General features: G+C 47.7%; 1 protein-coding gene across 4 annotated transcripts in view; it reads right to left on the reverse strand.

Moving 5' to 3' along the window:
• Positions 1–10,625, reverse strand: part of LOC140428660 (DENN domain-containing protein 3-like) — a 294,281-nt gene extending 283,656 nt beyond the window's left edge. Inside the window, exon 1 of one of the 4 annotated variants that reach the window (XR_011948826.1) lies at positions 10,234–10,625. The gene's annotated coding sequence lies outside the window, so the exon portion shown is untranslated. The remainder of the gene's footprint in view (positions 1–10,233) is intronic. The other 3 variants (XM_072515350.1, XM_072515345.1, XM_072515349.1) reach the window with 3 other exon arrangements.
• Between the last annotated feature and the right edge of the window lie 3,324 nt (positions 10,626–13,949).

Consider the following 13,949-nt stretch of genomic DNA (forward strand, 5'->3'; position numbering starts at 1 on the left):
TGGGGGAGGGGCAGTTGAAGGTAGGAGGTCACGTGATGACACCTCCCGGAATATGTCCAGCCAGAGTTGGCAACAAAGACGCCCAATTATTGAAGTCATCATTTGTGAACCACAGACATTTGTTTCAGTGACGTTTCTGCCTCGTTTTCTTAAAATATCCGAAGCAAAGTTTCATTTGTCACAAGGTCGCAGGTTCCTCTTTTCTGCTCTGTCTTTAGGGCCTGGTTTTTACGCAGAGGGCTAAACAGCTGGCTTGTAATGCAGAACAAGGCCAGCAACGCGGGTTCAATTCCTGTACCGGCCTCCCCGAACAGAAGCCGGAATGTGGCGACTAGGGGCTTTTCACAGTAACTTCATTGAAGCCTATTTGTGACAAGCTATTATTATTACTCTGCAAAGCACTGCAGTGCGATCAATCTCCATTTAAAAGCTTCATTTATTTTACTTTGCACACTCGGTTCGAACAACAGAGGTTTTCAGCCAGAAGCTGCATTTTAAATTGACAAATTTTCCTGCAACCCAGAACCACAAGCAGGAGAGGACGGGTAAATGTGCCATGGCTCAACCGAACCTACCTGCCCCCTGATTTGTGGTTTACCGCCAGGCGCCAGGCTGCCACCTGACTACCTGTGAGGCCTCACAACAGTAGGCTCACGTTAGGGGCCCCACCCTCCTCCCCAAATATCTCTCACACCAGCCAAACAATCTTGTCAGCTCTCACTGCCTCACATCCATGTGCAGAGTGGGCGGTTGGGGATGGGGGGTGGCCAGTGGATCTGTGCACCAGAAATGGTCCCCGCCAACAAGGATCATGGCAGCCAAAAGGCAGATCGGCACAGGGAGTGGCAGCCTGGAAGCGGAGATTACTCTCAACAGTTAGTGTGTTCTTATTCTGGGAAAGAACTGGTTGTGAGATGGCATCCAGGAAAAGATAACGTGTGCCCCACCAACACTTGGGAATTGCCAACATTGAGTGATTGGAAGTGTCAACCCTCTCCTTCAATTTCTCTAAGCTATTTAAGCTGCCCTCTTCTGTTCCAGTAAATAATTGCTGATACTGTTTCCTGGTCGCCTGGTGAAGGTGGGTTGAGTATTAGACTGGGAAATCAGCAGATCTTCATCGCCTGGCCTGCTGTCAGTTTCCGCTCTGTGGTTCCGTGACCTCGTCAAGCGTGGCTTGCAGTCGGTGGGCACCTCTGTCAATCAGCGGCTGATTCCCTCCCACCCAGCTCCAGATCCCGGAGAGTAGGGTTTGTGCGCTCGCACGAACACCCTGCACCCTGACGGTGGGTGGGTGGGTGGCATTCTGATTCCCAGAATGCAACGCAGTGACAGTAAACAGAACGTGACGGGCCGGGGGGGGGGGGGGGGGGGGGGGGGCGGGGGGGCCATTCTCGAGAGGACGCTAAGAGACGCTGGTATCCTGTGTGAAAGGAAAAGTGAACTGCTGACGGAAATCTCTGAAATGGTTCATTTCAGGGTAAAGCTGAGACCATTTGAACAATTTGGCGAAACCTGTCAGGATATTGGGGCTTCTAACGAAAACCTGGGACTGTGCCAGCAAAGCAGGGACGTCTGACCACCCAGGATACAATTCTTTATCAACCCTGAGCTTTGGCAGATACTGAACCACAATGATGATTATGCCACATACTTCCTGTTTCAAGATAGTACCCGGCAAACAACATCCATTCACACCGTCATGATTCAGTCTATTACGGAATTTCAGCCGATAACCTAAGTTTTTAAAAATCTGAACACAAGACCGTAAGGGATAGACCACCCCAAGGGACACCTGACTTCTGTTGTGGACTGAAACCATGACACTGTCTCAAGAGGGAACAATAGCAACCTTCCAAACTGATGTTAAATCAATGTCCTGCTCGGAAACTAATTCAGAAGAGCATTATCAGTTGAATTGAGACACACCAGCTGCCTCAAACTCTCAAGGTGTCAAACAAGAACACAGGACATGTGGCCAACAACGCACCCCTTCTTTCAAAACAAAACTTTGAACATGTGCAAGTCACATGATGAGGAAGCCATTTTGGCTGTCTGCAGACTGAGAGACTGTCATCAAAAACCATTGAATTATTTGTTAGTCATCAAGCAGCCAAGGTTATTAACAGAAAATACCTTGAAAATGGGATATTTCAACAGAGAGGGAAGGACACTTTGATAAGGACACGGGGAGTCCATACCGAATAACAATAAGAAACAAAGTTTTATTTCCACAAACGATTATGTACACTACCCGGTAAATCCCTACTGGGTTCCTATTCTGATCGGTGCTTTGCTGTCCGACCTTATATACATTGGGTAATTGAGCACAGTAATAAATCTTACAACACCAGGTTAAAGTCCAACAGGAATGAACATACCTCTTCATTCACCTGAGGAAGCTGTTAGACTTTAACCTGGTGTTGTATGATTTCTTACTGTGCTCGCCCCCAGTCCGACGCCGGCATCTTGGGTAATTGAGATACCCCGCCCCTAGCTGGGGAGAAAATACTCCGCAAGGAGAGCATGCGGAAGCCAATCGTTCCCACCCCTGTGGGATATTACAGACTCCCCCCAACCTGCTCCAGTTAAAGTTCACTTGAGAACCAACCTCCTTGAAATTCGACTACAAGAGACCTCACAGCCAGCTGACAATCCTTCGCTTTGCAAGAGATTCACTTCGACCACAAAGCATCAACTTTATCTAAGAGTATGTGTGAGACAAGTCGGTGAAACATTGCATCATTTTGGGGCAAGTCTGTGGTAATATATGAACTTATTTATTTTTAAACTCACAAAATCTTGCTGCTGAATTACCTGATTGGAACACACTCCCTAGATAAGAAATCATACACCTATTACATACCAACTTACTGATCATGGACAGTAAAAAAAATACAAACATTCTGTCCGGGATCTGCCCGGCTGAGATGGCTTCCAGGCCTCATTACAAGAGTTGTCTGTATGACAGGGACGCTTCAACTGGGAAGGAGATTCGTTCGAATTGAAACGTTACTGGGCACAGTTGAATTAATAAAGATAAACCAATAACAATCCCATTTCGTTAACCCTTTCTTGTGGCTGTTTTATTTACATCTGCCTAATTTTAGATTCAAAGGCCACCCCTGGTCCTGTTCATGGCTCATCTCCACACTGATGCACCTTCCTCTGCAGTAATCATGGGATAGTGAGCAGGAGAGGAACTCCCATCCCGGCCCAAAATGTGGCCAAACTGTGATGCTGCTCAGGCTGAGAGGAATGGCCATCACAGAGCATGTACTGAACATGGGACTATTCCCCGTGTAAGTCTCTCACCGCAACGCCCCCCCCCCCCCCCCCTCCTCCTCACCCCCTCACCCCACAACTGTAAACTCACCAATGAGCTGGTAACACTAAACAGGAAATCGAGAGTATTGCTCTTGATGGAAACACAAGTTGATCAATGCAAAGGAAGTGCGATGAGTACACAATTGTGGATCTGGGTCTCCCACTCACAATCGCTCACCAATACAGACACACTGACTCACAGAAACGCACTCACTCAAAGATGTGGGCTAGTATTTTAAGGATGGACGACTCTCGAGCTCTCACCTGAGTGTTGATCGGCAGTAGGCGGGGGAGGGGGTTGTGATCGTGGCATCGGGTGGGGGGGGGGGTTAGGTTTTACGCCCCCCTGCCTCAGAACCCGCCTTGGGCGGGGCATAAAATTCTTCCCATGCACGCTCACGCTCAGAAACACTCAGACTCAAACATACAGTCAATCATATTTCAAATGGACTGAAGTATACAAATAAGGAGGTGTTGCTGCAACTGTACAAGGTACTAGTGAGGCCATTTTTAGAATACTGGATACAGTTTGGGTCTCCTTATTTAAGGAAAGATATATTATCATTGCAGGCATTTACTGGGATGATCCCGGGTATGGAGGGACTGCCGTATGAGGAAAGATTAAACAGGTTGGGTCTGTATTCCTCAGAGATCAGAAGAATGAGGGAGTGATATGATTGAAACATAGAAGGTTCTTAGGGTGTTGGGAGGGTGTTTCCACTCATGGGAGTGGAGGACCAGAGGACATCGTCGCAGAATAAGGAGGAGCTCATTGAAGACAGATTTGAGGAAGAATTTTGTCTCTCAAAGAGCGATGAGTCTTTGGAATTCTTTATCCCAGGAAGCTGTGGAGGCCGAGTCCTTGAACATTTTCCAGGCTGAGATCGATAGGTTTTTAATCAATCAGGAAATAAGGGTGATTGGGAGAAGGCAGGAAAGGACTTTGTGAGTGTTAGATCAGCCACGATTATATTAAATAGCAGAGCAGGTTCGAAGGGCTGAATGGCCTCGTCCTGTTCCTATTTATTATAGTCCTATAGTCTTTTTTTTAAAGGGGCAATTTAGTGTGGCCAATCCACCTACTCTGCACATCTTTGGGTTGTGGGGGCGAACCCCACGCAGACACGGGGAGAATGTGCAAACTCCACACGGACAGTGACCCAGAGCCGGGATCGAACCTGGGACCTCGGCGCCGTGAGGCAGCAGTGCTAACCCACTGCGCCACTGTGCTGCCCAATAGTCTTATACTCACTCTCGCTATCACATGCTCACCCATATAACCACTCAAAAAAGCAGACACTCAAACACACACCCACACACGTTTACCCACACATACCAATACAAACACTCAAACACACACCCACACACACACATACCCACACACATGTTTACCCACACATACCAATACAAACACTCAAACACACACCCACACACACGTTTACCCACACATATCAATACAAACACTCAAACACACACTCACCTGCACACACACACACCCACACTCACGTTTACCCACACATATCAATACAAACACTCAAACACACACTCACCTGCACACACACACACACTCTGAAACACACATTCACCAATAAGCACAGACACACATGTTCATGTACACAGACACCGACGCACTCACATACATATACACACACAGAAAAATACTGACACATTCACACACACCATCACGCACAACCATAATAGGCACATGCTCACACACATCCTTACAGACACTCACTCACATACACACTGACACATGCACTTACAGACAAACTGCCCCCGCAGGCAGAATCGTCATTGCTGGGGCAGGATTAAGGGCTGAGGTCGGGCCAACAGACCTGGGGAAATGTTTGATGGGGGTTTCTAGAGGTGGCCTGTTTAAAGGGTTCACCTCAGTCTTCTGGTTCACTAATGTCCTTTAGGGGAGGAAATCTGCCGTCCTTACCCGGTCTGGCCTACATGTGACTCCAGACCCACAGCAATGTGATTGGCTCCCAAATGCCCTCTGAAAAAGAGGGCAGTTAGGGAGGGCCAAATAATGCTGACCCAGCCAGCACGGCCACATCCCGTAAATTAATTTTTTAAAAAGTGCAGTGGGAATTCATCCCAGTGAAAATAAAAACACACAGGTCCTCCAGTCCGTAGGCTCCAGTCACAGGTCCTCCAGCCCGCAGGCTCCAGTCACAGGTCCTCCAGCCCGCAGGCTCCAGTCACAGGTCCTCCAGCCCGCAGGCTCCAGTCACAGGTCCTCCAGCCCGCAGGCTCCAGTCACAGGTCCTCCAGCCCTCACGCTCCCTCACGCTCCAGTCACAGGTCCTCCAGCCTGCACACTTCCTCACCCTCCAAACAGTCCCCAGGCTCCATCCATGCCACCTTACGCCCCAACCCACCCCCATCCTCAGGACTGTCATGCCCGAGTTGTCAAGCTATGACACCTCCATACAATAAAAGTAATCTTTATTAGTGTCACCACTACATTAACACTGCAATGAAGTTACTGTGAAAATCCCCGAGCTGTCACACTCTGGCACCTGTTCGGGTACACTGAGGGAGAATTCAGAATGTCCAATTCACCTAACAGCATGTCGTTCAGGACTTGTGGGAGGGAACCGGAGCACCCGGATGAAGCCGGTAGAAAGTTAGAGGAATGGCAGGGAAGGGAGTGCAATGTTCCTCCTGCAGGATGTTTGAGGTGAGGGATGCAGTTGGTGTCCCTGCTGATTTTACCTGCAGGAAGTGCTGCCAACTCCAGCTCCTCTAAGACCGAGTTAGGGAACTGGAGCTGGAGTTGGAAGAACTTCGGATCATTCGGGAGGCAGAAGGGGTCATAGATAGCAGCTTCAGGGAATTAGTTACACCAAAGATTGGAGATAGGTGGGTAACTGTAAGAGGGACTGGGAAAAAGCAGTCAGTGCAGGGATCCCCTGCGGTCGTTCCCCTGAGAAACAAGTATACCGCTTTGGATACTTTGGGGGGGACGACTTACCAGGGGTAAGCCATGGGGTACGGGCCTCTGGCACGGAGTCTGTCCCTGTTGCTCAGAAGGGAAGGGGGGAGAGGAGCAGAGCATTAGTAATTGGGGACTCTATAGTCAGGGGCACAGATAGGAGATTTTGTGGGAGCGTGAGAGACTCACATTTGGTATGTTGCCTCCCAGGTGCAAGGGTACGTGATGTCTCGGATTGTGTTTTCCGGGTCCTTAGGGGGAGGGGGAGCAGCCCCAAGTCGTGGTCCACATTGGCACTAACGACATAGGTAGGAAAGGGGACAAGGATGTCAGGCAGGCTTTCAGGGAGCTAGGATGGAAGCTCAGAACTAGAACAAACAGAGTTGTTATCTCTGGGTTGTTGCCCGTGCCACGTGATAGTGAGATGAGGAATAGGGAGAGAGAGCATTTAAACACGTGGCTACAGGGATGGTACAGGCGGGAGGGATTCAGATTTCTGGATAACTGGGGCTCTTTCTGGGGAAGGTGGGACCTCTACAGACAGGATGGTCTACATCTGAACCTGAGGGGCACAAATATCCTGGGGAGGAGATTTGTTCGTGCTCTTTGGGGGGGTTTAAACTAATGCAGCAGGGGCATGGGAACCTGGATTGTAGTTTTAGGGTAAGGGAGAATGAGAGTATAGAGGTCAGGAGCACAGATTTGACGTCGCAGGAGGGGGCCAGTGTTCAGGTAGGTGGTTTGAAGTGTGTCTACTTCAATGCCAGGAGTATACGAAACAAGGTAGGGGAACTGGCAGCATGGGTTGGTACCTGGGACTTCGATGTTGTGGCCATTTCGGAGACATGGATAGAGCAGGGACAGGAATGGATGTTGCAGGTTCCGGGGTTTAGGTGTTTTAGTAAACTCAGAGAAGGAGGCAAAAGAGGGGGAGGTGTGGCGCTGCTAGTCAAGAGCAGTATTACAGTGGCGGAGAGGATGCTAGATGGGGACTCTTCTTCCGAGGTAGTATGGGCTGAAGTTAGAAACAGGAAAGGAGAGGTCACCCTGTTGGGAGTTTTTTATAGGCCTCCTAATAGTTCTAGGGATGTAGAGGAAAGGATGGCGAAGATGATTCTGGATATGAGCGAAAGTAACAGGGTAGTTATTATGGGAGACTTTAACTTTCCAAATATTGACTGGAAAATATATAGTTCGAGTACAATAGATGGGTCGTTTTTTGTACAGTGTGTGCAGGAGGGTTTCCTGAAACAATATGTTGACAGGCCAACAAGAGGCGAGGCCACGCTGGATTTGGTTTTGGGTAATGAACCAGGCCAGGTGTTGGATTTGGAGGTAGGAGAGCACTTTGGGGACAGTGACCACAATTCGGTGACGTTTACGTTAATTATGGAAAGGGATAAGTATACACCGCAGGGCAAGAGTTATAGCTGGGGGAAGGGCAATTATGATGCCATTAGACGTGACTTGGGGGGGATAAGGTGGAGAAGTAGGCTGCAAGTGTTGGGCACACTGGATAAGTGGGGCTTGTTCAAGGATCAGCTACTGCGTGTTCTTGATAAGTATGTACCGGTCAGACAGGGAGGAAGGCGTCGAGCGAGGGAACCGTGGTTTACCAAGGAAGTGGAATCTCTTGTTAAGAGGAAGAAGGAGGCCTATGTGAAGATGAAGTGTGAAGTTTCGGTTGGGGCGATGGATAGTTACAAGGTAGCGAGGAAGGATCTAAAGAGAGAGCTAAGACGAGCAAGGAGGGGACATGAGAAGTATTTGGCAGGAAGGATCAAGGAAAACCCAAAAGCTTTCTATAGGTATGTCAGGAATAAGCGAATGACCAGGGAAAGAGTAGGACCAGTCAAGGACAGGGATGGGAAATTGTGTGTGGAGTCTGACGAGATAGGCGAGATACTAAATGAATATTTTTCGTCAGTATTCACTCAGGAAAAAGATAATGTTGTGGAGGAGAATGCTGAGCCCCAGGCTAATAGAATAGATGGCATTGAGGTACGTAGGGAAGAGGTGTTGGCAATTCTGGACAGGCTGAAAATAGATAAGTCCCCGGGACCTGATGGGATTTATCCTAGGATTCTCTGGGAGGCCAGGGAAGAGATTGCTGGACCTTTGGCTTTGATTTTTATGTCATCATTGGCTACAGGAATAGTGCCAGAGGACTGGAGGACAGCAAATGTGGTCCCTTTGTTCAAAAAGGGGAGCAGAGACAACCCCGGCAACTATAGACCGGTGAGCCTCACGTCTGTAGTAGGTAAAGTCTTGGAGGGGATTACAAGAGACAAGATTTATAATCATCTAGATAGGAATAATATGATCAGGGATAGTCAGCATGGCTTTGTGAAGGGTAGGTCATGCCTCACAAACCTTATTGAGTTCTTTGAGAAGGTGACTGAACAGGTAGACGAGGGTAGAGCAGTTGATGTGGTGTATATGGATTTCAGCAAAGCGTTTGATAAGGTTCCCCACGGTAGGCTATTGCAAAAAATACGGAGGCTGGGGATTGAGGGTGATTTAGAGATGTGGATCAGAAATTGGCTAGCTGAAAGAAGACAGAGGGTGGTGGTTGATGGGAAATGTTCAGAATGGAGTACAGTCACAAGTGGAGTACCACAAGGATCTGTTCTGGGGCCGTTGCTGTTTGTCATTTTTATCAATGACCTAGAGGAAGGCGCAGAAGGGTGGGTGAGTAAATTTGCAGACGATACTAAAGTCGGTGGTGTTGTCGATAGTGTGGAAGGATGTAGCAGGTTACAGAGGGATATAGCTAAGCTGCAGAGCTGGGCTGAGAGGTGGCAAATGGAGTTTAATGTAGAGAAGTGTGAGGTGATTCACTTTGGAAGGAATAACAGGAATGCGGAATATTTGGCTAATGGTAAAGTTCTTGGAAGTGTGGATGAGCAGAGGGATCTAGGTGTCCATGTACATAGATCCCTGAAAGTTGCCACCCAGGTTGATAGGGTTGTGAAGAAGGCCTATGGAGTGTTGGCCTTTATTGGTAGAGGGATTGAGTTCCGGAGTCGGGAGGTCATGTTGCAGCTGTACAGAACTCTGGTACGGCCGCATTTGGAGTATTGCGTACAGTTCTGGTCACCGCATTATAGGAAGGACGTGGAGGCTTTGGAGCGGGTGCAGAGGAGATTTACCAGGATGTTGCCTGGTATGGAGGGAAAATCTTATGAGGAAAGGCTGATGGACTTGAGGTTGTTTTTGTTGGAGAGAAGAAGGTTAAGAGGAGACTTAATAGAGGCATACAAAATGATCAGGGGGTTGGATAGGGTGGACAGTGAGAGCCTTCTCCCGCGGATGGATATGGCTGGCACGAGGGGACATATCTTTAAACTGAGGGGTAATAGATATAGGACAGAGGTCAGAGGTAGGTTCTTTACGCAAAGAGTAGTGAGGCCGTGGAATGCCCTACCTGCTACAGTAGTGAACTCGCCAACATTGAGGGCATTTAAAAGTTTATTGGATAAACATATGGATGATAATGGCATAGTGTAGGTTAGATGGCTTTTGTTTTGGTGCAACATCGTGGGCCGAAGGGCCTGTACTGCGCTGTATTGTTCTATGTTCTATAAGCCCACGCAGACACGGGGAGAACGTGCAGACTCCGCAGACATTGTATATAACTAATTAGCCCTATAGTGGCAGCCAGAGGGGTAGAGCTACAGACCCCCCCCCCCCCATTTACACACACACACACTTAAAGACAGCCACACACATAGACACACACACACTTACAGACAGGAACACATCAACATACACACGCCATTATACACACATGCACACAAATACACACACATATATGCACACAACATGCCCAGACAGACAAACATACGTATACATTGCAACACACAACACACACACACATGAACACAGCACACACAAAAACACACACACAGATTATACAAACAGTATTCACTGCTACAATTTGCTCAATGATATTTACTCACTAGGTCTTCAGAAAACACAGTTCAGGTAGAGCTGTCTCGAACAGGCTGGTCTGCCAACTTTAAATTCCAGACGCCCACTTTGCTGAAACAACTTTCTCTGTTAAATCTTCCATTGCCAGTCCAGTGGAGACAACGCAGTGACTACAGATTTTCAATCATCGTCATTACGAGGAGCTGAGGTACGACCAGTCACACTCAGCTCTCTGCCCGAAAGTGCACCGGTTCCTCCGTGCTGGCACAGGAACAAGACTGTGGAACAGTGGAACATGAATCTGCAAACTCACTGACCGACTGCACAGACCCTCCCGGGAAGACAGTAAGTCAGTGTACGGTTGGGTAATTCAGTTCCTGTCTAACTTCACCAGTTCTAAATAATTAATCGGACTTCCCTTTTTCAGCAGAGTAAAGAAATGACATAACTTTGCAGTCCCGCCTCGCTGCAGACCAGGCAGTGACAGCTCGGCAAATGATGCTGCAGAACATCATTCCTGACCAATGTTTACCAAGTTAATAACTCCCCGTTCAGATCCCAGGGCGGGCAATGAACAAACACTTTCAGCAGCTTTATCCATTTTGCAAGGCAACTTTCCACCAAACCTGCGAATGAAGTGTTCAGAATCAATCAAAAATCTAAAAGGCAACAACTTGCATTTATGTTGAGTGTTTGATGACCTCAGGCTAAAGTGCTTTCCACTCGGTGAAGTACATCGTGTAGTGTGGTTGCTGACTTCGTCTTCAAATCCCTCACTCAAATCTGACTCAAAGGCATTTCCTAATTGGGTAACAATTTGGGGTCAATAAATGAATGCTATTTTCCAGTGCATTTCACTTCCACCAGACACAAACCTAAAGATATATCCACAAGAAGTTACAGTTATCCTGAAACATAGGAAAAAGAGGACATTCAACCCCTCCTGTGCATTAAATCACAGCTGATCTGGGAACTGGTCCCACAAACCCACCTTTGTCCCCACATCCCTTAAAAGCTTTGGCTCACAAAAATCTATTAATCTCACATTTAAAATGAATAATTGATCCAGCACCAATTGCCATTAGCGAAGAGGGCTCCAAACTTGCTGCATCTTTCGTGTGAAGCAGAGTTTCCTCACTTCACTGCTGAAAGATCTGGCCGAGACATTCAGACCATGTTGTCCATTCCCAGGCTCCCCCACCAGGAGAAATAGTTTCTCTTTGCCTCCCCTATCTGTTTCCCCTAAAATCTTGAAAAACCTTGATTAAATCTCTATTCAATCCTTCAACCGTGGGCGGCATGGTAGCACAGTGGTTAGCTCTATGACTTCACAGCTCCAGAGTCCCGGGTTCGATTCCCGGCTTGGGTCACTGTCTGTTTGGAGTCTGCACAAAGATGTGCTTTTAGGTAATTTGGACATTCTGAATCCTCACTATCCACAACTCCACCAATCTTCGTATCGTCTGCAAATTTACTGACCCACCCTTCAACTCCCTCACCCAAGTCATTAATGAAAATCACAAACAGCAGAGGACCCAGAACTGATCCCTGCGGTACGCCACTGGTAACTGGGATCCAGGCTGAATATTTGCCATCCACCACCATTCTCTGACTTCTATCGGTTAGCCAGTTCGTTATCCAACTGGCCAAATTTCCCACAATCCCATGCCTCCTTACTTTCTGCATAAGCCTACCACAGGGAACCTTATCAAATGCCTTACTAAAATCCATGTACACTACATCCACTGCTTTACCTTCATCCACATGCTTGGTCATCTCCTCAAAGAATTCAATAAGACATGTAAGGCAAGACCTACCCCTCACAAATCCGTGCTGACTATCCCTAATCAAGCAGTGTCTTTCCAGATGCTCAGAAATCCTATCCTTCAGTACCCTTTCCATTACTTTGCCTACCACCGAAGTAAGACTAACTGGCCTATAATTCCCAGGGTTATCCCTATTCCCTTTTTTGAACAGGGGCACGACATTCGCCACTCTCCAATCCCCTGGTACCACCCCTGTTGACAGTGAGGATGAAAGGACCATTGCCAACGGCTCTGCAATTTCATCTCTTGCTTCCCATAGAATCCTTGGATATATCCCGTCAGGCCCGGGGGACTTGTCTATCCTCAAGTTGTTCAAAATGCCAAACACATCTTCCTTCCTAACAAGTATTTCCTCGAGTTTACCAGTCTGTTTCACACTGTCCTCTCCAACAATGTGGCCCCTCTCATTTGTAAATACAGAAGAAAAGGACTCGTTCAAGACCTCTCCTATCTCTTCAGACTCAATACACAATCTTCCGCTACTGTCCTTGATCGGACCTACCCTCGCTCTAGTCATTCTCATATTTTTCACATATGTGTAAAAGGCCTTGGTGTTTTCCTTGATCCTACCCGCCAAAGATTTTCCATGCCCTCTCTTAGCTCTCCTAATCCCTTTCTTCAGTTCCCTCCTGGCTATCTTGTATCCCTCCAGCACCCTGTCTGAACCTTGTTTCCTCAGCCTTACATAAGTCTCCTTCGTCCTCTTAACAAGACATTCAACCTCTCTTGTCAACCATGGTTCCCTCACTCGACCATCTCTTCCCTGCCTGACAGGGACATACATATCAAGGACACGTAGCACCTGTTCCTTGAACAAGTTCCACATTTCACTTGTGTCCTTCCCTGACAGCCTACGTTCCCAACTTATGCACTTCAATTCTTGTCTGACAACATCATATTTACCCTTCCCCCAATTGTAAACCTTGCCCTGTTGCACACACCTATCCCTCTCCATTACTAATGTGAAAGTCACAGAATTGTGGTCACTATCTCCAAAATACTCCCCCACTAACAAATCTATCACTTGACCTGGTTCATTACCAATTACCAAATCCAATATGGCCTCCCCTCTGATCGGACAATCTACATACTGTGTTAGAAAAGCTTCCTGGACATACTGCACAAACATCACCCCATCCAAACTATTTGATCTAAAGAGTTTCCACTCAATGTTTGGGAAGTTGAAGTCACCCATGACTACTACCCTGTGACTTCTGCACCTTTCCAAAATCTGTTTCCCAATCTGTTCCTCCTATTGGGGGGCCTATAGAAAACTCCCAACAAGGTGACTGCTCCTTTCCTATTTCTGACTTCAACCCATACTACCTCAGTAGGCAGATCCTCCTCGAACTGCCTTTCTGCAGCTGTTATACAATGCCACCCCCCCCCCCCCCACACCTCTTTTACCACCCTCCCTAATCTTATTGAAACATCTATAACCAGGGACCTCCAACAACCATTTCTGCCCCTCTTCTATCCAAGTTTCCGTGATGGCCACCACATCGTAGTCCCAAGTACCGATCCATGCCTTAAGTTCACCCACCTTATTCCTGATGCTTCTTGCGTTGAAGTATACACACTTCAACCCATCTCCGTGCCTGCAAGTACTCTCCTTTGTCAGTGTTCCCTTTCCCACTGCCTCATTACACGCTTTGGCGTCCTGAATATCGGCTACCTTAGTTGCTGGACTACAAATCCGGTTCCCATTCCCCTGCCAGATTAGTTTAAACCCTCCCGAAGAGTACTAGCAAACCTCCCTCCCAGGATATTGGTGCCCCTCTGGTTCAGATGCAACCCGTCCTGCTTGTACAGGTCCCACCTTCCCCAGAATGCGCTCCAATTATCCAAATACCTGATGCCCTCCCTCCTACACCATTCCTGCAGCTACGTGTTCAGCTGCACTCTCTCCCTATTCCTAG

Source organism: Scyliorhinus torazame, chromosome 8, assembly GCF_047496885.1.
Source record: "Scyliorhinus torazame isolate Kashiwa2021f chromosome 8, sScyTor2.1, whole genome shotgun sequence".
NCBI classification, from domain to species: Eukaryota; Metazoa; Chordata; class Chondrichthyes; order Carcharhiniformes; family Scyliorhinidae; genus Scyliorhinus; species Scyliorhinus torazame.